Source organism: Gopherus evgoodei, chromosome 10 (assembly GCF_007399415.2).
Source record: "Gopherus evgoodei ecotype Sinaloan lineage chromosome 10, rGopEvg1_v1.p, whole genome shotgun sequence".
NCBI lineage: Eukaryota > Metazoa > Chordata > Testudines > Testudinidae > Gopherus > Gopherus evgoodei.
In genome coordinates, this window is record NC_044331.1 from 26,348,431 (window position 1) to 26,372,872 (window position 24,442).

Here is a 24,442-nt window from a genome sequence, read left to right on the forward strand (position 1 = left end):
GGTGGTTTAAGGCTATACATAGCTACTCTACAGAACTTGGCATTTTGTCCAGGCATATGCCAACAGAGACCAGGCCATGTGGCACAGTTTAATATCACTGGCTGAGCTTTAGCTTGGAGTTGTACGCTCCAGGAGAAATACTTTAAGAGCAGAAAGGTTTCAGAAGCAGAAACTCAGTTTTCCTCCTGATTAACTTACATCAGCCATCCAGAATAAAACCTCCTTCCCCTACCCATCCCCATGAGCCAAGCTGCCACATACAACAGTCTGGCTGGACAGAAGTTTGTGTGTCAGGTAGGCATGTGCAACCATGAAAGGTTGAAATCTGTGTTATGTAGCCATTTCTGGGGTAAAGAAAATCAAGGAAGTACTCCTTGAAATAAGCTGCAGACTTCACAGCTGGTCAGCAACAGCACAACCTGAGCTAGATGACAAAAGGACTTAAGCGCAAATCAGGAAAACACATGCTTCAATCCATTCCTATTCAGGAAAATACTTAAGGATGTGCTTAACTTAAAGCATGTGCTTAAGCACCTGTCCTGAATAGGGATGCTTTCATGAATCGGGGCCACATTTTATGAAATAAACATGCACAAATTGGTTCATCTTATATGTGATCACATGAACTTCTTTGGTAAAAAATACAAAACCGAAAACAACTAACATTTGGTCTTCCTCATAGATCTTCCTTACGATTTCATCAATCATGAGTTTTTCTTTTAGAAACTCCTCATAAGCATCCTGCTTCTTTTTTTCTTGTTCCTCAAGCTGTTTCTCCAGTTCTTGCTGATAAAGTATTTTCTCCTTATTTCGCCTCAGTTCTGCAGAACTCTCTTCCATTATCACCCTTTCCTGCTCTTCTTTCATCTTTTGTGATATTTCAGCATCACGTTTCTGTTGTTAAAAACATTGTAAGATTTTTCCCTCCTCTCTTACGAGTATAATCTGGAATGAAAAACTATAAAGTATATACAAGCAATCTTATAGAATCTTTTTGTACCACAAAAATGAAGCGAATGTTTCATCCTGAAAGATGACCTACAAATGTAATTACCAATGTGTGTTGAATTAACAGGTAAGGTCTGAGCACATATTAGCCCAGCACTTAAAAGAAGATATGTATGTAACACTATGCAGAACGCCTCTCACAGCCTAGCTATTGATGAATTCTGAAAGGTCGCTGGAATATGGTGGCTTAGCTCTGCAGACCCTCTTTAATGGGGGGAGGGATAGCTCACTGGTTTGAGCATTAGCCTGCTAAACCCAGGGTTGTGAGTTCAATCCTTGAGGGGGCCACTTAGGGATCTAGGGCAAAAATCAGTGCTTGGTCCTGCTAGTGAAGGCAGGAGGCTGGACTCAATGACCTTTCAAGGTCCCTTCCAGTTCTAGGAGATAGGTATATCTCCTATTATATTTTTTAATAAAAATGTTTTCTTTCTAGCAAAATACATCAAAAGAATAAGGTACTTATTTAGAATGATGACATAATCAAAGTTACCTGCCTGTCTGTCAGCATTATCAGACACATTAACAGCATCCACCATTGTTTCCTGAAATTCTTTAAATATACATTTAATAGCAATAAAATTTCCATCAGTGTATTTCTAAAATCATCACACTAACCATGCACTGTAAAAATGCACTGCTACTGTTTGCTATAGCTTAATTCTGGGAAGGGACCATATTGCAAAAGAAGAGACTCTGTTAACATTTCAAATAATTTGATATTATATTTCTCCGTGAAGTTTAACTAACTATTATTGCTCTGTTGCTATAAACTAAGCTTCTTTGCTATGGTCATATACTATCAACTAATTAGCCTTCATAACTAAATCGGATCTACAACAGTTATTAGACCCTTAACTCTAATGACATTTTAGATAAATCAGCTTCGCAATTGGGCTATAAGGGAGATACTTTCAGCATAGTTGCTTATTTTCAGCTGCTGCTGAGAATGAGGAGGATGAACCTGCTCCTACTTAAGTTAAAGGCAAAACAGGCTGATTTCAATGACAGCTGGATCAGTCTCTTACTTTCCATGCACAATGATTATTCAGCTTATTAACCCAATTTTGAATGTTTATACAGTGGTAAATACTTACAAGCCTGCATATTTGACTTGCTGGCTAATTAGCAGCCATGAAAGATAGGAATGAAGACTTCATCATATACAAAAAGGTTTAAATTCTAGTTGTTATAGTAACTAATCTAGAAATCAAAATAATTTCCGTCATTATGTAAAACTAAATGAATACTTTAAGTCATTGGTGTTTATGCTATCAAAAGTCAACAGCATAGTTCCTACCAAAGGGCTCTCTTCCAGTCATCTGTAATTCACATCATGGCTTCTGATCCAGGGAGTCTTTGTAAGCCTTCTGGACTGCACAGTCATGGAAGCAGTACTCTTTTTAAGGCATACAATCATCATACCAAACCATCAGAAAATGTCACATAATGTTAAAATTGGCATTACATCCATGCTGCTCTTCTTCACACAGAGACATACTTTCATATGGGAATCTGGCTCTTGGGAATAACTTAAGGAAATATACTGAAGAAGCTAAGTATGTTCCCTTATGTCCTAGCGTGGGATGGGTGAATCAGCCAGGCTATTTTAACTGACAATTTTAATGGAGGAGACAGACTGAGGGAGTTTCCTGGACTTGAATCAGACTGCCATCTGTAACAGATAGCAGAAGCCCCCCACCTCATTCCTAACCACTAGGATGAGAGAGATACTTCTCAATCCTGGCAGGTAATTCCTCCTCTTCCCCACAATATCGTAATATCTCCTCACTCATCAAGGCTAGCAATTAAGTTACTGACTGGAATAACTCCAGCAGGGTGGAAAGAAATAGAAAATATGATTGAAGACATGGAGTTGGAGTGTGCAGGCAATGTGGAACTGCGTTAAATCTCAATACACTACTGCCAACCCAGAGCAGCTTTACAACCCCCAGGAGCATAAAAGAATTTGCAGATTGTCCTGATGCAGAGCACTGTGACTCCTGACTACATCCATCAGCAAGCAGCAGACAGCTTAGGCCACAACGAGGCAAAAAAGCTTTGTAAGACTTCAATTCAGGAAAGTGTCCCTATTCACAAGTGCACTTAAACACAGATTTATGTCCCACTGACTTTAGGGGAACTTATGCACGTGCTTTAAAAAGTGCCTTTCCTGAATTGGGACCTATGAGTTTTCTAAGACATTTGAACATACAATTCCTCTTTACTGGAATTCAATTAGTTTTCTTCAGGAAAACATTTCACATTTTTATTATAATAGACCAAAAATCAGAAGTCTTTAATACTATTCCATTTTTTTCCTAGGATCTGAGATTATTTAACACAGTACATGGACCTTTGTTTAGTGAAAGTTAGAAAAACAAATTACCATTTTCTCATATCTTATAGCTTCTTTTTCAGCAATCTGGGCAGCCCTTCTTTATTCATGTAAGCAGATTTCAGTTTCTTTTCTAATTCTCGAAGTTCAGACTGCAAAAAACAATTTTTTCAATGAGAATGAAAAAAATTGAAATTAATTGAGTTGCAGGAATGTAAACAGCGCGAAAAATTCAGCCCATTATGTAATACTTAAATCGGAGGCCAGATCAACTGTCTTGGAGAGCTGAGATGACATACACACTGGACATGAAGTCAGAAATGAACTCAAATTAGAACTGAAATGTGGGTATAGAATGGTTTTGAAATAAAACTAAATTGAGAACTGTAAATTTTTTTTCAATATTTATGACAACCAACAACAGTTTGCAGATGGTGAGCTACTAAAGCACCTGCTGCTTCACTTTATTATTGCTATTTCCACGTTATTTAACTGTACTAAGTGTCATGTATTAAAGGACACCAGCATTAATTAAGAACCAACTAAGAACTGTAAAAAGAAATCAAGCATTTGGGCACCTGTTTTGATGTGCATGATAGTTTATAGATATTTTTAAAATTAGAAAAAAATAATTAAAATAGGTATGTTTCACATGTAAAAGGAATAGTACAGAAAGAGAATATTTAAGAAACATAGGCAAGATAGAAACGAAGACGGAGAGTTGATGAGAAATACTTTAAGACTTTTCCAGGAAAGAGGGAAGACTATGCCAGATGGTGGAATGAAAAGGAAAGAAAAGAGACAAAAGATTTGTGTGGAGAATTTTTAAAAACAAGGGGTGAAATCCTGGCCCCATCTAAGTCAATGGCAAAAATTTCCACTGACTTCAGCTGGACCAGGATTTCACTCATGGAATGCAAATTTAAAGTGAAGCTTGAAATGAAGACAAATTATTTGAGGATGGAGTTACGCTTCTTTGTACATACTGGAGTCTGGAGAGGTAGAATTTCAAGAGCCTTAGAGATACCACAGTCAAACAAGACAGATGGAAAGCATAATGAGGAGCTGGTATCAATGGTCTTTTGTTTACCGCAAAGTTATAAAAGGCTAGTCCAAAACCTTTTTCATAGAGGCCAACTTGAAGCTAGAGTGATCACTGACAGAACAATCACTAAGCTTCTTTCCCTAACTAACATATTCAAGAATTAACCAGCATTCCTACTTAGCTTGACTTTAAATTGCTGCATAAACTGGTAGTATCTTTTTAATTCTATCTGATCTCCCATAATGTCAGTGTCATTTAATAATCTACTGCCATGATATCCACTTGCTACATTGTATTTTGTAACTAGCAGCTGTAAAAATCATTAATGCTCTGTCCTCGTCATTGAAACAGCTAGCCATTGTACCTCATCATAATTCTGATGTCGCCTAAAATGAGCTGGTGAACAGAGAAGATGGTGCATGCTTGGACTATTATTGGAGATATGTAATTCAAGCATTGCACTACATGACCAACAGCCACTTTTGAAGTTACATGGGAAATTGTACTAATTCTTAAAAAAACCCAATAAGCTTTGGTATTCCATGTCATTCTATCCTTAATTTTATCAAGCATACCCCCCCAAAAAAGAAAAACCACTTTTCTTGGAAAAGGTTTTGTGAAAGGTATAACTGAATGAGAGGGAAAGTATTCCTTCAGTAAGGTTTGAACTGGTTCTTATTTTAATGATATTAACATTTGTAGGCACATGAGTTACACTAGTAATTAAAAAAAATCATTTAAATACTGTGTTTCTAAAACTGATGGGCTATTCCATTTTAAAAGGAAACCTATCCCTCTGTTAAAGGAGTCGAAAAACTAAACTAAGTTTAAGGGACAAAATTCTTCCCCTAGTATGCATGTGCAACTCTTATTGATGTCAATGCGTATTTGTATACTCATGTCTGAGGGCAAAATTTGGCCCTAAAAATCTTCAGGTTATAACAAATCAGAATATTTAAAAAAATACCTTTCTTACTAACTTTTTTAATTGATGTTAATAGGACTTGAAATCTGTGCTTTAAATGCTTTAAATTTATAAAAAAATCGGCACTGCTGAAACCACACACAGAATTTTGTCTAGTCTGTTAACACCAATAGTATGTTAATAAGGAGTTAATGTTACAGTCAGGGCGTGTAGTTTTCCATGATTCCATAGCTGTGCCAGAGCATGACACAGATTTCAGGACTGATCATAAGAAAACATTGAAAACGGTCAGTTGTCAAATCTCTTCCCTGACTCCACTCGCCTCTTTTTCTTCGAGTAGGGGGGAGCAATTTCCTTTAAAAAGATTTTTAAAATGAGCCAAAGAGGTGAAAGAGTCAGAAAAAATAGACAAGAGGGAGTGAGGGGGGAAAAAATAGAAACTTTATTCAAATTGACCAGTGCTGTAAATAATTAAATTCTGTCACCCTGCTATCCTGACTTCTCATTTCAGATTAGGTTTAAACTCCTTGCATGCTTGACTCTACCAAATTCTAGCTTGCTTCCATCTCATATTGTCTTGCTACTGTTACTCAGGGTCTCCGATTCTCTTCTTTATCCTCTTTGTATCTTCCCCACACACACGTTTTCTCTCCCTTCCACCTGTGTCTGAAATATCCTCCCCAACTTTGTATGCTTTGCAATCTTCCTGTTCTTTTAATCCCTCCTCAAAACGCACCTCCTTACCAGTTTCTCCAATAATGATTCACCTTCCCTTATCAATCTAACATACATACATTAGTCTTTAAAAAATAGGAACCAGGCATAAGGTCCCTTTCAAAAACTAACAGGCTCATAATCTTAGGACGCGACTACACAAGCCACGTTAAAGCGCTGCCGTGGCAGCGCTTTAATGTGGCTTGTGTAGTCGTGGCACAGCACTGGGAGAGAGCTCTCCCAGCACTCTAGAAAAACCACCTCCATGAAGAGCGTGCTCCCAGTGCTGGTGCACTGTTTACACTGGCAAATTACAGACCTGAAATTTGCAGCGCTCAGGGGGGTGTTTTATCACATCCCTGAGCGAAGAAATTGCAGCCCTGTAAAGTGCCAGTGTAGACAAGCCCTTAGTTTATTTAAACTTCCCTGTCTCCCTCCCTTGCCCGAGGGCACCTCTCACTGCATCCTATCCTGTGACATCTGAATTAGGGCTCAACCCCAGCTGTAAAACAAAACAAAACAAAACAAAACAAAACAATAAATGGAAATTATTCCATTACTTCAATATAAATAAATATGCTCTGAAATATAATTTTCAGAATTCAGCATGAATCAGTTTTACAGTACTGGAATATTATTTATGAATTAAAAATGAAATTATTGTATTTGTTCTATATATAAAAATACCTGTTCTCTCTTATTTGCTGCCTCATTTTTTCATCTTTAAGTTTTTCATAGTTTAATCTTGCCAACTCAGTTGCCAGTCTTTCTTCCTGCTCCAGCTGCTGCTCTTTCAGTTTTTTGTTTTCTTCTGCCTGGCCAGAGCAAATAATTTCTGTAACAATTTCCCCCCCAGACATTTCATACACTCATTCTCTTAAACAGATTGATATAGGAATATTCAATTATAATAGTCAATTAAAAAACAAGATTTGGAAAGGATATAAATGCTCACACTTTGGAGCGTAAGCCAACCTCTAACTATTGAGGTTGGGAGAAAACTTTCCCTTGGGACAAGTTAAACCATAACTGCCTACTTGCAGGGGTTCTTCCTCTGAAATAGGGCTGGAAAATGTCTGAGACAGGATGATGGACCATGGTTTGATCCACCACAGCATTTTGCACTGAGCTGTACTTGTTTTTCAATTAACAAACCATGTTCTTTCCTCATGTTCTGTTACTGTGCTAGAATGTGATCCATACTAATTTAAATATAATGCATGTTATACAGCATAGCATAGGTGTATTAACATATATTGAGGATGTGGGACATTCCATAAAACCTGTAGTAACAGTCAGTAGATTACTGTTTTGGAGGTGGACAGTGGAAACATAATAGAAATTTCTTATAAATATGGGACAGGTAAAGAATAAAGCAAATTAATCTAGACATTTGGAAAAGAAAGAACTATTTGAAAATGAAACAGTTTACTGTCCTCAGGATCTATCACTGCAATTATTCTGGAACAGGTTAAATAATGCTTCTGGTCACATAATCTATTACAGTTAAACATGATATATTGTGTTAATGTACAACTTTAAATACAGTAGCTCCTCCCTTAATGTTGTAGTTATGTTCCTGAAAAATGCGACTAAGTGAAACGATGTTAAGCGAATCCAATTTCCCCATAAGAATTAACGCGGGGGGTGGGGGGGGGAGAGGTTGGTTCCAGGACAGCTTCCCAAACTCTGCAAGCACCAGAGGCGGGGGGCTCAACCCTCAGCCTGCCCACTCCACCCCTTCTCCCAGGCCCCAACCCTTGACCAGCCTCTTCTCCTCCTCCTTTACTTCGCATGCTGCATCCTGGCTCCTCCCTGCTCCCTTCTAAATGCTGCAAGCCAGCTGATTGCTGTGGGCAGGAGGTGGGGGGAGGAGAGGGAAGGCACTGATCCGCTGGGTCTGCTGGCGGGCAGGAGGCAGGGTGGGGGGGACACGGGGCGGGTGCAGGGACACCAAATGGTATGCTCATATATATCTTTCGTCTTCAATGAACAAAATTACCCTATGATATTCATATAGCCTGTTATTTTGTCCATGTTACCATTTTGTAACTTATTTATAAATGCAATTAAAACGATAAGAAGCCCTGCAAATTACTCACTCTGCGATGTTGCCTGTAAGATTAGCTAAATAATATTAGGTTTGGGGGCATTTAGACATTGATTATTTTATGCATATGTTTTATCTTTCACTCCCACACCTTTATATGTTGCATGTCATCTTAGGTTGTGAATTTTCCCAAGCCAGAACTGTATCTTCATATGTGTATGTGTGAATAGTAACTAGCACGTGATAGACATCACGGGAACATAAATAAGAAGTACTCACTTTTTGAATAGCTTCCTCCATCTGCCTTTCATACTCTTCATCTTTCAGCAATCTTGTGAGACGCTTCTGATCAACCCGTTCCTCGGCATCCCACATCACCTCCAATTGCCTGATTCTCTCCAACTTTTTTTCATGTGCCAATTGGAGGAGATCTTTGTGATACAACTCCCTCATCTTTTTCTGATTCAGCTGGGCAACATTCAGCTGCGGAGGCCTTCTCATCGACTCCTGCGTGGGGAAAAAAGGAAGAATTTTATAATGGAGCAGAGCCACAGTGCTGCAGGGATACACATGTGGTATCTCATGCGGAGTGAAGAAAATTCACACAGTCAACACAGCTGCAAGCAAGTCAGATCAGACCTTTATTTTTTCTACTACTTCCTTATATAGTTAAATCTGGTTACATAAGCATTAATCATGTGTGCTAACATCATACATACTGGCCATTTAATTGGACCAGGAAAAATATTACGCGCATAGCATGCACAAAGCAGCAGACATACGGGCACCATTAACGGCTTTGTTTACTTCACAATTTAAGGTTAACTAAAATTCAGTCAGTCACATGACTATTACAAGGATTCCAATATTTTTCCAGATTGACTTCACAATCCTTGTCCTAAAATACACGATAGTTCCCCACATACACAAAGTGACAGGAATTGAGCCAAGGGCGCCCTCTCGAGATTCAACTTAGAATAATCCAGGTTCAAATTCTCCTTCACTTACCGCACTTTGATTTATCGCAATATTTACAGACACAGCCCCGGCCCCGGCCCCCGCCCCATAATTACCCCAAATGCCATCGCCGTGAATGAATGAGTTAGGACCAAGCAATATACATAATGTAGCAGGTATGAACCGACAGGCCTTACACCCCACCCCGCTGGGCCCCGGGCCTCACGGCTCCCCCCTACCCCACATCCCCGCTCGGCCCCGGGCCTCACGGCTCCCCCCTACCCAACTGGTCCCAGGGCCTCACGGCTCCCCCCTACCCCACATCCCCGCTCGGCCCCGGGCCTCACGGCTCCCCCCTACCCAACTGGTCCCAGGGCCTCACGGCTCCCCCCTACCCCACATCCCGCTCGGCCCCGGGCCTCACGGCTCCCCCCTACCCCACATCCCCGCTCGGCCCCGGGCCTCACGGCTCCCCCCTACCCCACATCCCCGCTCGGCCCCGGGCCTCACGGCTCCCCCCTACCCCACATCCCCGCTCGGCCCCGGGCCTCACGGCTCCCCCCTACCCAACTGGTCCCAGGGCCTCACGGCTCCCCCCTACCCCACATCCCCGCTAGGCCCCGGGCCTCACGGCTCCCCCCTACCCCACATCCCCGCTCGGCCCCGGGCCTCACGGCTCCCCCTTACCCCCCTCGGCGCAGGGCCTCGCCGCTGACCCCCGACCCCCCATCCGGCTCGGCCCAGGGCCGCTCCTCCACATACGACTCGCTGCCGCTACTAACTCACCATCCTCTCGCAGTCAAGGAGCCCGCCCGGCGAGGAGCAACCGCTAGCGGACTTTAGCGCCCTACGGCCTGGGGCCCGTGTCGGCCTCCCACAAACCCGTACAGTCCGCGCGCGGTTTGGCAACCGAAACCGTTGCCCTAGTAACAAGCGGCGGCTCCAGGTTCCGGGTCGACGCAGGCGGAGCGCAGGGGTCACCTGCTAGGAGTCCGCGCTCCGATTGGACAAGCGGGCGGCCCAACGCCGCTCAGCCTTCTAGAGACAGAATGCGCTGTCGCTAAGCAACCGCCCTTTCCGGTGTTGGCGGTCAGGCAATGGGGTTTTTCGTGATGGGGTTGGGGTGAGGAGGGAGCAAGGCTCTCCCGACCTCGCAGCGAGGGCCAGCGCCCCAAAGCTTTACAGCAAGTGGCTGCAGGCTGATCCCCACCGCATAGGCCTCTATAGAAAATGGGGGAAGGGCCGACCGCAGGGCCTAGCAGAGCAGGGCCTTGATTTCTGATGAGGCCTCTAGCCTTGGCCGCACTACAGATACCGAATAGAAAATGGGGGCTGGCCCCGCCAGGGAAGCAGTAGGAGCTGGGCCTGTCACAGGTGCTCCTGCAGATAGCTGGGGGCAGAGTGTTGTTGGGGTCTGTGTCCTAGACCAGGAGTGCACAGAGGGGGAGGAGGGGAGCATGAAGAAAGGTGGGCCTTTCCCCCTTTTAAAAAACAAACATACAAATAAAAGAACAGGGTTGGGTTATTTTAAACAATTTTCATAATTTGGAATCTCACTAACTTTAAACACTCATTTAATGATTAATTGATATTAAAAAACAAATTGGCAACATAATAGCTGAGAGCCCAAGACTTCTCGAATGAGTCAGATGCTCTAACACTAAACTGAATTAATAGTCTTATCTCTGTGTTTCCACTCCACCTTCCAGTTTCATATTGCAGGTAATGCAAACAAAAACAAAAAAACACCAGTTTCAGATTACAAATAATGGAAGAGGGGATGACAGGAAAAGTTTGTGCATCACTGTCCTAGACAGTGAGGGAACATGGCTCTGTTAATGTGCATGAAAGAGGCTAATTGCAGCCATAAACATAACCGTCAGATTTACTAAGGACCCCTCCATTTTGACAAACATTTGTGCAACAATGAATAAAAAATATCCAGTTGCTTCCTATTCAACAATTACCAGGGTGATTACCACTGAGGTCAGCTCTGTCTGTCTAGTAAAGGCATAGCCCTTTCAACAAAAAAATGGTTTTAGCTCTGTCCTCACAAAAGTCACCTGCCCAAGTACTTTTCAGTGAGGGCATAGGGTGGTTTTCTACAAGTATCCATCTTCTAGCATCTTTAGAATTTAGCATCTGTGGAACACTTGTTGCACACCTGTACTTATGCAATTCTCATGTAGTCCCCAAAAATCACATTCAGGACTCATGATACAGATGGGAGGAGGTTTTAGATGCATCATGAGGACATTTCCTTGTTGTGATTTTTTCCTGATTTATAAATATTTAGCTCAGAGGCTTTACTACACTGAAGAAATGTCTCCCAAAATTCAAATAAATTCATAGAAGCAGTAGTGTAGACAAGGCAAAAATGAACAGAACCATTTTTAAAACCAGTTTAGTTAAATCTGCTGAAGTGTAGTTGAAGCCACAATATGAGGAACAGAAGAAGTACAGAAAAAAGACAGTTTGTAAAATGGGAAATAGACGTCAGAGTTAGGACACAACAGTTCCAACTCAAAATCCAAATTCCAAAATCATATTCTATTAAGGAAAAATATTATTTGTAATTTAAGCATTTTTACACTTTTACATTGTTATGGTGCAGTGTGTCTGAGAACCAAAACAACAATAACAGCAAAGCAGAAATAGGTAGGCTAAATACAGTATGATAGCAAGGAAATGGTTTCCATAGAAACAATACTCCCAGAATATTCTGCTGCTTATGTGACAGTGGTTTGGAAAGGAGGAGAGCAAAAGTGGATTGTACCTCCTTATCTTTAATAAACTCCAGTGAAAAAAAGGAAGTTGAATGCTCATTTATGAAAATACTTCACCCCAGTTTCCTGTCTTTTTAGTCTTATAGTATATTTAGATTTATAAAAACTCTTTAAAAAAGGGCACTCATCCACAGGGCCGTCTTTAGGATTTATGGGGCCCTACGCAGTATTATTAAACTGGTGCCCCTATGCCCAACAGCAGCCCAAGGGTTGCAGCCCAGGGGCGGGAGGAGGCAGCAAAGGATACTGAACTGCCCAGTCTGCCTCACAGCAGTGAAGAGTTACAGTTCCCTGCAGAGACCCCCATACCCTCTCCCTCACGCAGAATGCATGACCCCAATGCATTCGGCTCTGTGAATACAATCCCTGCATTAGGAGACTACAGCACACTGAGTGTGTGGGAGCCAACCCTCTTTTACTTGCTGTCATGGGTGGTTGGTGAAGCTGCTGCTTTGGGAGGCTAGTTCCCCAGCCCATCTGTGGCCCCACCCATACTCCACCCCTGCTCTGCCCCTGGCCCCACCCCCACTCTGCCCAGGCCCCACCCTCTCCCCACTGTCACCTTCCCCTCCCTGATCACCCCCTTCCAGTCATATCCCTGAACCCAAATTAAACAAATGACATTTGAAAAAAAAAACCAAATACCTGTCCTGCAATTTCTTTCTAAAGAAAATGGAGCATGTTTTCGACTGCATACCAGAAGGTGAAGACTGGACATGCAGAAGGTACCTAATTAAAAGCACTAAACTTGAGAATAAAAATTGTCAGTCACAGGTTTTTTTATGTACCCTGAAGTTTGTCAGAGATTTATTTGCAAAAAAACTTCGTAGCAAGGGAAAGTCAGCTGTCCTGCTGAATACAACATTAAATATGGAATACATGATGCAGTTCTTCTCTGTTTTACATTTTCTTAATCAGTATTTCTAAGCTGATTTTATATTTTAAATGTACTCTTAAGCCTTCATAAAGTAATCATTCCAGATTACTACATATTTAACTCACTGAAACAAAGACATTTTAAATTAATCAGTCACAGAGGTTTAGTGCATTCATAACAATGTTCAGTGGTTTTAGAAAAAGGGAACACTAATTTTACTTTGTGTGATCTCCATAACAATTGGGGTGACCAGACGTTCCGATTTTTCCATTTTTTTTAATCGGTCGAGATGCAGGACAAACGAGCAATTTTGTCCTCTGCTCTGGCACAGACGGAGCCTGGAGGGGCTCTCGCCCCCCCCCCTTTCCGAACTGGATCCCTCCTCAAATCCCCACCCTAGCCCCGCCCCCATCACAGCCCCCTCACTGCCCCATTGGATCACTCCCCAAAACCCTGCCCTGGCCCCGCCTCTAACTAAGCACCTCATATTCCTCCTCCCTCCCAGGCTTGCACTAATCAGCTGTATGGCGCAAGCCTGGAAGGAGGGGGTGGCCCCCAGCTCTCACCCTGCGACCTGCTCCAGTCCAGCTAATGGCAGCAGTGGCAGCGGCGGCAGGGGGGGGTGCACTTCAGCGGTTTCTCCTCACCCCACTGCCGGCTTTTTTTTTTCCCTCCACACACACCCCCCGTCCTCATATTTCATCTTTGTCATCTGGTCACCCTGATAACAATAGACATGTTTATGAAATTTCACCAACTTTAAAAAATGTTTTCAAAGATTTTATGCATAACAAAGGATTTTATATCTTACTAAGGTATTGATTTTGCTAGAGGGTTCTCTTAAAACTAGTTCATCAGATAGTCAGAAGTAAAGAAAGGGAAACTCTGTCCAGCTATCTGTCAGGAAAGGGATGTTGTCCCTTTAAGGGCTCTCTTCAACAAGGAGTGAAGGGAGAAAGGACAGGAAGACTTTGGAAGCAAATTTTTTGTACTGTAGTAATTACAATTAAAATGTGTATTTTAGATCACGGTGCTCCTTTGAAGGATTTATTTTAAAAAAACTATATGTGTGAAGATCCAAGCATTTAAGGCTAACGATGAATACTCAGATTGTGCATCTAAAAATCTATTGAAGGATTTTTTAGAGATGCAATTTTATCATTTTCAGCAACACACTAATGAAATATTTTAAAACTAAGGTCCTGTAGACTAACATATTCTGAGTAAATATTACAGTAATGCACTACTGTTTTTGTCAGTAAATTCAGAAACTGACAGTATATACCTAGGGATTGGCAAATGCCTGTTAAATGGCTTCATTACATTTGAATGGCTCTTTAACAACTTCAGTGTTGTGCTAATAGGTCTGGCAGGCTGGGAAGGCTTTTTCACTTTTAAGTTACTAGATCCCCTCCGGAGTAAGAGTCACCAGGCTGAAGTAGCCAGCTGTGGGAACCTGCAGGAAGGGTCAGAACAGGAATAGAAAGAGGTGGATGAGTGGACACTAAGACCCAGGAATGCCCCAAATTTTCAGGTGCCCTATGCAGCCGCATATGCTGCCTATGCCTAAGGATGGCCCTGCTCATCCAATATCTCTGTGTATCTTGTCACTACTTAATACAGTGTTTCTAAAAGTGTAGGGGGTGTCCCCCTGAGGGATAGAAAGGACTGATTGGTGTGAAGGAGCATGGAAGATGTATAGGCCTATGGAGGGGCAATGTGTTTCATTTTCCTAAAATGGAGCTTGACTTTCAAAATGAAAAAACAATGACTTTAGGTATACAGATCACACAAACTTCAAACAGTTTCATCCCTTGACAAATCCAGCCTCAAATCAATTAATTAACTAAACAAAACTCCATCCAACTCAGTCTAGATCCTCCCTTTCTCCATATCCCCATACTATATTCAACATTAAACTATAGAACGGTTCCATCAAATAATAATGTTTAGTAGGTTCACAAACTGGAGTTTCTCTATAGTATTTTATAAAGGAGAATGATATTCAAAATAATTTGAAAATGAAAACCAAAAGAGGCCATTCCTGTTAATACATTTGCACAATAACCTAACCCAAAGGCAGAGAACTTTAATATATTTCCCATTTATACTTAAGATGAAATCAAACCTTCAAGAAGAACTAGAATAAACAGGTAGATCATTTCTTTCAATCTATTTCAGACCACTAATATAACAGCTGAGTAGCAGATAGGCACGCCGATAGTAGTGTGGTAGTCGTCCCATAAATGCCTGGAACATAACTGTTATGGGGGGAGCAGAAAGTGACACTTCTGATTAAATTTGTCTCGAAGGTAAGAGAGTGGAGTTGAGAGAACTATTTTTCCTACACCAGATGTTCTTAAATCCATCCTGCTCTGCTCTGAGACAAATTCTCTTGGATAGAAACTGCATCCCTTTGCTGATAGGCAAAATCTTGAACAAAGAGTTCGGGAAAATTGTAGTTGCCAAAAAAGATTTTAGATTATTTCCTAAATTATTGCTGTTTTCAGTTGCACCAAGGTCACTGTTCCTGTTTACTTTACTTATTTGTAACTTAAAAGTCTAGCTGAGGGCATTCATTTGTGAATTTCTCTCCCCCTTCATGACCATTTTGCTGGAGCTCAACTCCACACAAGTGAAGGGGATATGCTCAGGTGAGATAGGTGAAAGAGCTGAGAAATATTCGCCATGCACACATTACCCTTTAAATTCATTTCTCATTGTGTCAGTAAAGTTTGCTCTATATCTAATACAAAACCTAAAAAGCAAATACATTAAACATTAACCAATATGTGAAACCACACAGACTCAGGATCTCATTTAAAAATGCACTTACAAAACTCATTGAGAAGTTGCCTATTTTATAAAACTCATTATGTAAAGCTAATATTTGCAGAAGTTTAGAGAGAAAACCATTTTTGCCAGAAAAATTATGTTGGTTTTACAACAGTGTATTAGAAGTTAAACCTTATATAATGCCATAATGCAAAATGAATTACTCATTATTTGAGGTATACTCAGTGTTTTGCAAAGCAGCCAAAGATCAGTGAAATTTTTGCTGTTTTTTTCTATAGTTTTCCCTTGTTTCTGCTAATCAGTGAGACAGACCTGTTCCTGCAAAATGATTGGAAGAACTGGGGATTGGCAGAGAGCATATCTCTGACTGTAATGATGTAGGTGGAAAGAGATAAGATGCTCTTTAATTAGCCAGGACTACTGCAGAGCAGTAGAGAGCACTCTCTCTTCCTCATCCTTCTCTCCTGGGTTTGAGTATGTTACTTCTGCAGTAATACCAGGATGGCCACTTATGTCTGAGTTCCAGCATTTCTCCTGCAATGGCCAAGAGCATGGAGGGAAGTCAAAATCCTCTCCCCACAGGTACTCTGTCTTCACAGAGTGGTGGCCGGGGATTCTGCAAAGAAGGCTGCTGTGCCCTACACTGAGGGCTTTACTGGTACTTTACTGGTACTCAGTCTTGGGGGAGCTCAAAGGTGACAAAGCCACTTTTGCTCTCCCCCTCCTGGCAGTAGACAGGCACAAATCCCATTAAAAGTCAGTGGAAGTTTCCGCTGCATCAGAAGAAACAACAAAGTCATGCACACCCTTTCCCCCTCTGCCTGTGAAGTTAGATTTCACTTCTGGGAATAAAATTCCAAATCAGGAAATGATCCTTCAAACCTGGCATTGTCACAATCATGAAAATGTCTCCTTTGGTTTGCAACAGCTACATCCTAAAAAAATACATAGAGAAAACATTAATAGGAAACATACGCTAGACCAGTCTTGAGGTAAAGCAACAAATTCAGATAGTTTAATTTCTATTTTTGAAAAACACACATATATGAAGAAAAACACAGATAATTCAGTTAAAATATTTTTATAATAAAAATTAAACTGTATTTGAGCAGAAGTACAGTACATCTGAGTTGTCTCAGTCTCCTGAGAGAGGCAGCACATCAGAGAAATATCCAACAGCACCTTCCCACTGAAAATATTTTCAAGGCTGCCAATCCTTGGTGTCTCATTATTTTGTCATTTCCCATACATTTCAAACTGTCAGTAGTTTATAATGCAATAAATAAGTAAATAAATAAATATACATTTTTATTTTATATTTTGCAGTTAGGGATTTCTTGTATCCATTTTATACCTTCCGGCACTGTGTGTTCAGAAACTTTTAATGTCCTCCTAATTTTATTAACATACATTAAACCACAGGTACATTTCAGCAAACATAATACACATGCAGATTCACAAGGAGAGTAAAGTAACCTTTCATCTTATGCAGTTATCTAGTGTATGGATTAAAGTGACGTATATCTCCAGAAATAATAATAGTGCTAACCAAATACTGTATAAGGAGAAAGAGAGAGTTAAGCAAAGGTCACTTCAGAAATGAATGAGAGCGGTGTTTTTCAAAATCTCTGCACTATATTCAACAAACATACACATTCTCATCCATGGATCTGTCAGGTTTCTCCCATTTTTTATTTGTATTTGTTTTTTTTAAAAAGAGGCCTTTGAATTAAGAGTTGAATGGATACCATGCATCAAGGGAGAATTCTGCTTCCCCTCCATTGTCTCCTGCTATCCACTGAATTAAATATTTTAATGTAATAAGGGGAACAAACATTTTTCCTAATTCAAATAATACTATCTGTAGCATCACTTCTTTCTTCAAATATTCCAAATTAATCCCTAATATAACTCCTCTGAAGCGAGCAGCATTACCCCAGGGATGAATTTGACCAAGTCTCTAGGAACACTCACAACAGACCAACAGTAACAGTTACCATCTTGGTAGTGCAATATTGGATTCAGGAGCTGTCATGCTGTAGAACAAAAAGAAGATACTCCAAGCTGTGGGATTCTGTGTTAGAGGAACTTAATGGAAAACAAAGAAAAGTTCCTTCAAAGCCCAGGCAGGCCAGCCTAGTCTGAGCTCTGGGAGTCAGGGAGCAGAGTGCAGAGAAGAGTCACTATATACGATTATGGGGAGACCATCCTTGGGGTCACCTCCAACTGTCTGTACTCTATCCACGAGGGCAATGGGCACTTGCTTTCTTCTCTTGCTTTGTCTTTACTAGATGGTCCACATTCAGTTGAAGAGTAGTACTTGCTTTTGCTATTCCTCCCACTCTGCTGCCCAAAGAAATTACCTGTGCTGCCTACCCCTAATAGTGGCCCTGTTGATAGGCTGATCCTGAAGTTGGCTGCCTCATGATATATCTTTGAAATATGTTTCACTCTATGTGAAATGAACTAGGCCTTAACAGACAACGGGCATCCACCATACAAAAGTCACCTTCCCAATAGATACTAGTTTCTCCTCTATCCCTTTTTGATAGTCTCAGCAAGAAGCCTAAGGTTTAGTGTAATTTCTGACCCAGTCTCTGTGTGTATGTGTGGTTCCCATTAACAGTCAAACCAATGGCAGAACTTGGACCATAATAGGCTTGGAGTTTGAGCTACTATTTCAACCCAAAGATAGTTGTTTCAGATTAAGATTAAGGTACATTGGCCGGGTAGTATGAGGAAGCCCATGCTACAGTTTCTTTGTGGATAAACAGACATAAATCTCCAGGGCGGTCCATCTAGCATCTTTCATGGGTACTAACTTAACTTAGACATTACAAAACTATATTTATATATAAAAGCATGATTTGTTGATCTGATGACTTATCTTTTCAACAATTTAAAATATTTCTTCCATAATTATTTGTCTGCAACCCATCTAGAACAATTTAATGTTTGTTTTATTTTTGTCTCTTACTTAAAAGGTCATAAATATTGCATAGTAGTACAAACTTCCTAAAAACAACACTTCCTCCAACACCGTCTCTGTTCGAAGACAGCCCCAGAAATGGAATATTGTTTTCCTATCAATTGTTTTCATTCTAGGTTGGTGTGTTGAGGTTGTTCCCTTGTGCCTAACAGCTACCGTTGACATGCTTATAATAGATGGATAGAATAAGTAATTCAGGTGCCAGTGCTTATAGCTCTTTGACTGAGGGCCACTTTGGGTTGCCAAGATCCCCTGTAGCTGTAGAAAATAACCTACTGTAGGCTACTTTAAGGCTTTGCTCAGTTTTCCCTCAAGATCTGTTTGATCCTACACTGTCTGAATATATTATTTGGAAATTGTTGTCCTAGTGTGGTTTCTACCACACACTGTGTATAACGCATATACAACCAGCATATATATCAAATATAAAAATATGCATCTGATTCTACAAATACCTAACACTAGGTGTAATGCTTACTGCCATTAATAGTTCCACTGCAGAATTTGTATTTGCAGAATTATGCCCATAGTCCTTTCAAAATAGTAGTTATCAATGTCTTTTTTTCTACTAGAAAGAACACTATATATAAAATGTTAATAAAATCTGTAAGTTATGAGATATTCTGGTCAAGATGGAAAGGTCAAGTAATCTGAAAGAGATATTATCAGGTCAAATTTGGCCCCAAATGTAGGTTTTATAAAAACCAGCTTACACTAATTACCTAAGACTATCTTCCATGTTTCCAATAATATTTTAAATTCCAATTGAAACAATTTCTTAAATATCTAGTGCAAAGTTACAGGATTCTTATTTGAGGAAAATGCCTATAAATTGGAAATGGATCTAACTCTATTCTTTATGTCCAAAAGATGGACATAATTATATAGGAACCTAGGTAAGGAAATATCAACTAAAGAGCAGAATCTACTTTACGATAGATTTTAAAAGAAGAATCCCAAATACATAGCAACCACCAAATGCGACCTCTGGCTTCTTTAAGCATCAAATCTCGGAGCAGCCCATCTGGTTAAGGGTCATGGTCACTGACCTACTTTTTCCTAAAGTAGTGTTAATCACTCCCAGAGCCTGAAAACAACAAACATGTAACTATGGTAATGTTTTGTAACAAGCAGCTAATTGCAGAGACATCTGTAACTATAAATAAGGTAAATCCCAGCAGTTCTTTCTCAGAGAAAAATTAGCATATTAAGTTATTCAGTTTTCACTCTCCACACCACTGTTGATAAGTTCACTCCAGTAGAATACGTTAACTAGCAAATAATGATGACTGCTAGGGAAATTAAGATTTTTGCCAAAGAAAAAATATGACGAAACAAGTGTTAAAAAGGAAAACTACTCTAGCAGTTAAAGACAGTGACAAATGAGCACAGGAAAGAAATGGTTATCAAATGGAAGGGCTGACACAATGTTGCAGCCTTACCTTGTTTCCAGGCTGTTTTAAAAGAGGCTTATACTGCACAACAGTGACAAATGTATTCCAGCTAAGATATGTGGGTCACCCTGAGTTTGCAACATTGTAAACCACTACTGGGGATAACACGGCTTCTCCATGAGATAATTTACCTTCTTTAAATGAAAAGACAAATGTGAATTAACAAGGAAGAATCTGAAACATCTGAACAGTGTTATTAATCTACTAAGGACCTAGATAAGTCATAGAGAAGGTAATGCCTGTTTTGCTCAATGTCAGTGATGTATGGGGAAGCAGATTTAGTAGCTAAGGGACCATCACCGTCAAAAGAATCCTTAGAACTAAGACAGAATAAAAAACCCTTAATTATTCTGTGGAAGTGGGGAAAATAATGTTCCATGAGAAATGTTTTTTTACTTATGAAGTCACAGACTCTAGATAAACATATTGTAAGGAACAGAATTACTGAATGTTTCAAATTTGTTCAACAAAAATGCAGCTGTTTCTGATGAGAAAATGTGGTTTTAATAAATACCTAGCGACAGTACTGAGTTTTCCAGCTCCCTTGTGATGTTGAAGTAATTTATATTTGTCTGCAAGCCAGCTTTTTCCCCACACTGGACAGAAACAGTGTAAGGAACAAAATAAGATGGAGTAGGCAAAATTACATTTTCTTTTTAACAGATGTTAAAATTATCATATATTGGCTTTGTAAATATTTCTGCTTAATATAACCCCACATCTTAGAAAGCAGCCTTACTTGTCAGGTGGAAATTGAAATAATTGAAGGCATAAGGGAATAGTAGAGCATTCACTTCTGTATCTTAGATCAGTGGTTCCCAAACGTCAACAACCTGTGAACTCCTTTCACTAAAATGTCAAGTCTCGCAAACCCCCTCCTAAAAATGAATATTTCCAGGAATTTTCTCCTTTACCTGAATATAAATTATAAAAGCAGTGATCTTGGAAATTTGTTTTTATGACATGCTTATTACACACTATTTATTATTAATAATTATTTATCATTACAGTATTTTTATTACATTATGAAAACAGCAATACTCTTCCAAGATCTCACTTTTGTAGCTTGTATCACTTTGAATAAGCCTGTTATAAGACAAGGCTCCTATGGTTCATCAAGGAGCATCAGATGTGAAACAGCAAGAAGGTACTTAAGAAGCCAACTCAAAGAGTTCCTCCTACACAAGCATTCAGGTCTTGAGCAGTCTAGGCAAACAATGCACATTACAACAAAGCTTAAATTTGTTCTTCATAATACTTTTAAAAACAATACTAACTGCCTATTTAATTTTAAAAACAGCAAAAAAATCCACCCCTTTCCATTTCTTATAAGGAGTCTTGAAGTTTAAATCTCCTCAATGTGATAGATATGCTTGCTCTGGGCTGCTGTCATTGTGCTGCCCAGGATCCCTAGGGACAGTTCTGTTTGCCATTAGGGAATTTTTTTTCCTGAGAACCCCCTGTAACATTTTGCAAACCCCCAGGGGTTCACAAATCCCAGTTTGGGAACCACTGTCTTAGGTGGACTTTGCAGGCTTTCAGTAAAGGCTGGTGATATCCCTGAGATCAGTAAAACACAAAGATCTATTTAGAACAGGTCATCAGTGTAATCTGATGTTTCACTCTCAAAAGAAGGCAGGAATATTTCTGCAGCACTTGGTTGCTGAAAATCTTCAATTGCTCCTCAGGATGCTTGAATTTAAAGCCCATTGCAGGGATGCATAGTCTGTCTGATCACAAACTTTCTCACATACAAATAACGGTGAAAATGTTCTATAGATTTAACCATTGCCAGAAGTTCCTTTCAGATAGTACAATAATTTTTTTCCAGAAAATTTAGACTTCTGCTGTAATAATCTGCCACCCTCTCAAATTCTGTGTGTTCTTGTGTCAGTACTGCTCCCAAATCGTAAGCACTAGCATCCGTGTCCAATATGAAAGGGGTTTTGAAACACAGGGAGACTAAGACAGCAGCAGTCACAAGAGACTTTTACAATTCTGAAAATGTTAAATTCCTTTCGCATGCAACCTGTGCAATGGCTTTGTAATATTGGCAAACCCATGAATAAACCTTCTATAGTAGGAGCAGAGTCCTACACAACTGCAGTTCTACGAGTGTCTAAAGAGCTGCCCCGTTATGCACTGCCTCAATTTCCTTTTTGTCATTGAAAGCTCCTCTCTCACTGATTGGGTGCCCAGGGTAAATTTGAAACAACTCACACTTTGGCTCAGTTTCATACTGTCAACCTTCATCTTATCACAGCCCATTTTTAAATGTACTGCTTCACAATCAAAGGTCTTAGCATGCACCAGGATATTATCAAGGTATAACAAAAGTTGAGAGCCATGTTGTGTAGTACCCTCTCCATAAGCCTCTCAAATGTGGCACATGTATGGCACAACCCAAAAGCCTTCACTTTAAATTGCTACAAGCATTGTTCTGTTATGAAAGCAGTCTTTTCCCAGTCATTTGGATCCACTTCCACCTGCCAATAGCAACTTTTAAGAGCCAACATAGAAAACCAGACTGAACCTGCCAACAGCATCCAGGATATAATCTAATCATGGTAATGGATAAGAAACCTTTAAAGTTACTTCATTTAGTTTTTAGAGTCTACACAGAATCTGGTGCTGTCATCTTTTTTCTTAAATCAGAACTGTGGACTAACTGAAGGATCAATTATGCCTTCCTGATACATTTCCTCAATGACCTGTAAGGCCTCTTCCCTCTTTGGTAGGAGTAAACAGTGAGGTGGTTGATCAACAGATCAGTTTCCTCCAGTATCAGTCTAGTGCTGGACTAGTGCAGTACAACCTACACCTTAGTTGGATCAGAAGAACGAGTCCTAATTCCTAACCAGAAAGTCTGTTAGACCATTCTGCTGCTCCCCTGTAAGTGTACAGCACTGCATTGAAACAAATCCACTTAAAACTCTGGAGTTCTCCTTGACCTCTTTCCTCTTGCAGTTTTCTTCTATACCAGCATTTACTAATCTACTGGTTCACATTTTGCAGCTGTATTTCCCTTTGTTACTATTTGCTGCTTGTCAGAAACATTCTGCAAATGAACAAGAATCCATTCGTACTTCAGATCCAGACGACCTTTTGCAGCTAAGGTTCTCCTAAAACTTTGGGTGTCAAAATACATTTCAACCACTCCCCAATTTTCCTTTTCTGGAAAGATACCACAGCATGTGGCTGTTATTGTGATTATTGCAAACTGATTATCTACAAATCATTTGCTTCACTTAGCCATGTTTTTAAAGAGAATGTCTACAGGCTGAATTTGTAAGACTCCTCTTCTGGCATTTATTTCACAGTTATTAGTCAAAAAAATCCAAACCAATTATTAGCTCATCCATTATCTTGGCTATACAGACTTTGTGATCAAATTTCAGGGGTCCAATTTTCCAGGGCCGCCCGGGGGGAGGGGGCGCGAGAGGGGCAATTTGCCCCAGGCCCCGGGCTCCGCAGGGGCCCCCCACAAGGGTTTTTCGGAGCGGGGTCCTTCACTTGCTCCGGAGGGCCCAGAAAACTCTTGCGGGGCTGGGCCCCAGAGCTTCTTCCACTCCCGGTCTTTGCCGGCGGGGGGGACCTTCCGCTCTGGGGGAAGGATCCCCCGCCAGCAAATTACCGCCGAAGCGGGACATGCCGCCGAAGTGCAACCCGGTCTTCGGCAGTAATTCGGCAGTGGGGGGCCCTTTCATTCTGGGACCCACCGCTGAAGTGCCCCGAAGACCCGCGGCAGGGGTCCCCCGCCACCGAATTATCGCCGAAGAGCGGGCTGCACTTTGGCGGTAATTCGCCAGCGGAGGGCCCCCGCCACGGGTCTTCGGGGCACTTCGGTGGTGGGTCCCGGAACGGAAGGGCCCCCCGCCGCCGAACAGGGCCGGCTTAGAATTTCTCCGCACGGGGGGCACCCTGCCTTTTGCCGGTCCCGTGGCTCCGGTGGACCTCCCACAGGCATGCCTGCGGATGCTCCACCGGAGCCACGGGACCAGTGGACCCTTCGCAGGCACGCCTGCGGGATGTCCACCAGAGCCGCCTGCCGCCGATGGCTCCAGGCCCCCGGAATCCTCTGGGTGGCCCTGCAATTTTCAAACCCAGTTTTCCTAATTTTTGGTCAGGTGAACAGTGCCCAGTGGGGCTTATCCTTGTACCTACAAACTTTGCCCCACCAGCTTGGTGAACCCCCATTTCCCAAACTGAGAGAGAGGTGTTCACTAGACACTTTGAAACTTGGCCCTCAACTGCCTTATGTTTATAACACCATTAAAGTGAGTGGCACTTTATTCCATGACTACTTACAAAGTAAGGGTCTACTCAGCATGAGTGAGGATGGCAGAATCTTGCCCTAAATTTGAGATGAGCCCAGACCAGAATACCAAACCCAGTCTACTCAGAACTTTGAGAAAGTTCAGATCTATATCCAAACTTTGTGCCTCGGGATTCTCTTTGTATCTTGGTAAAACTTCATCAGAAGCTGAGTTAACCCAATGCTGAGCA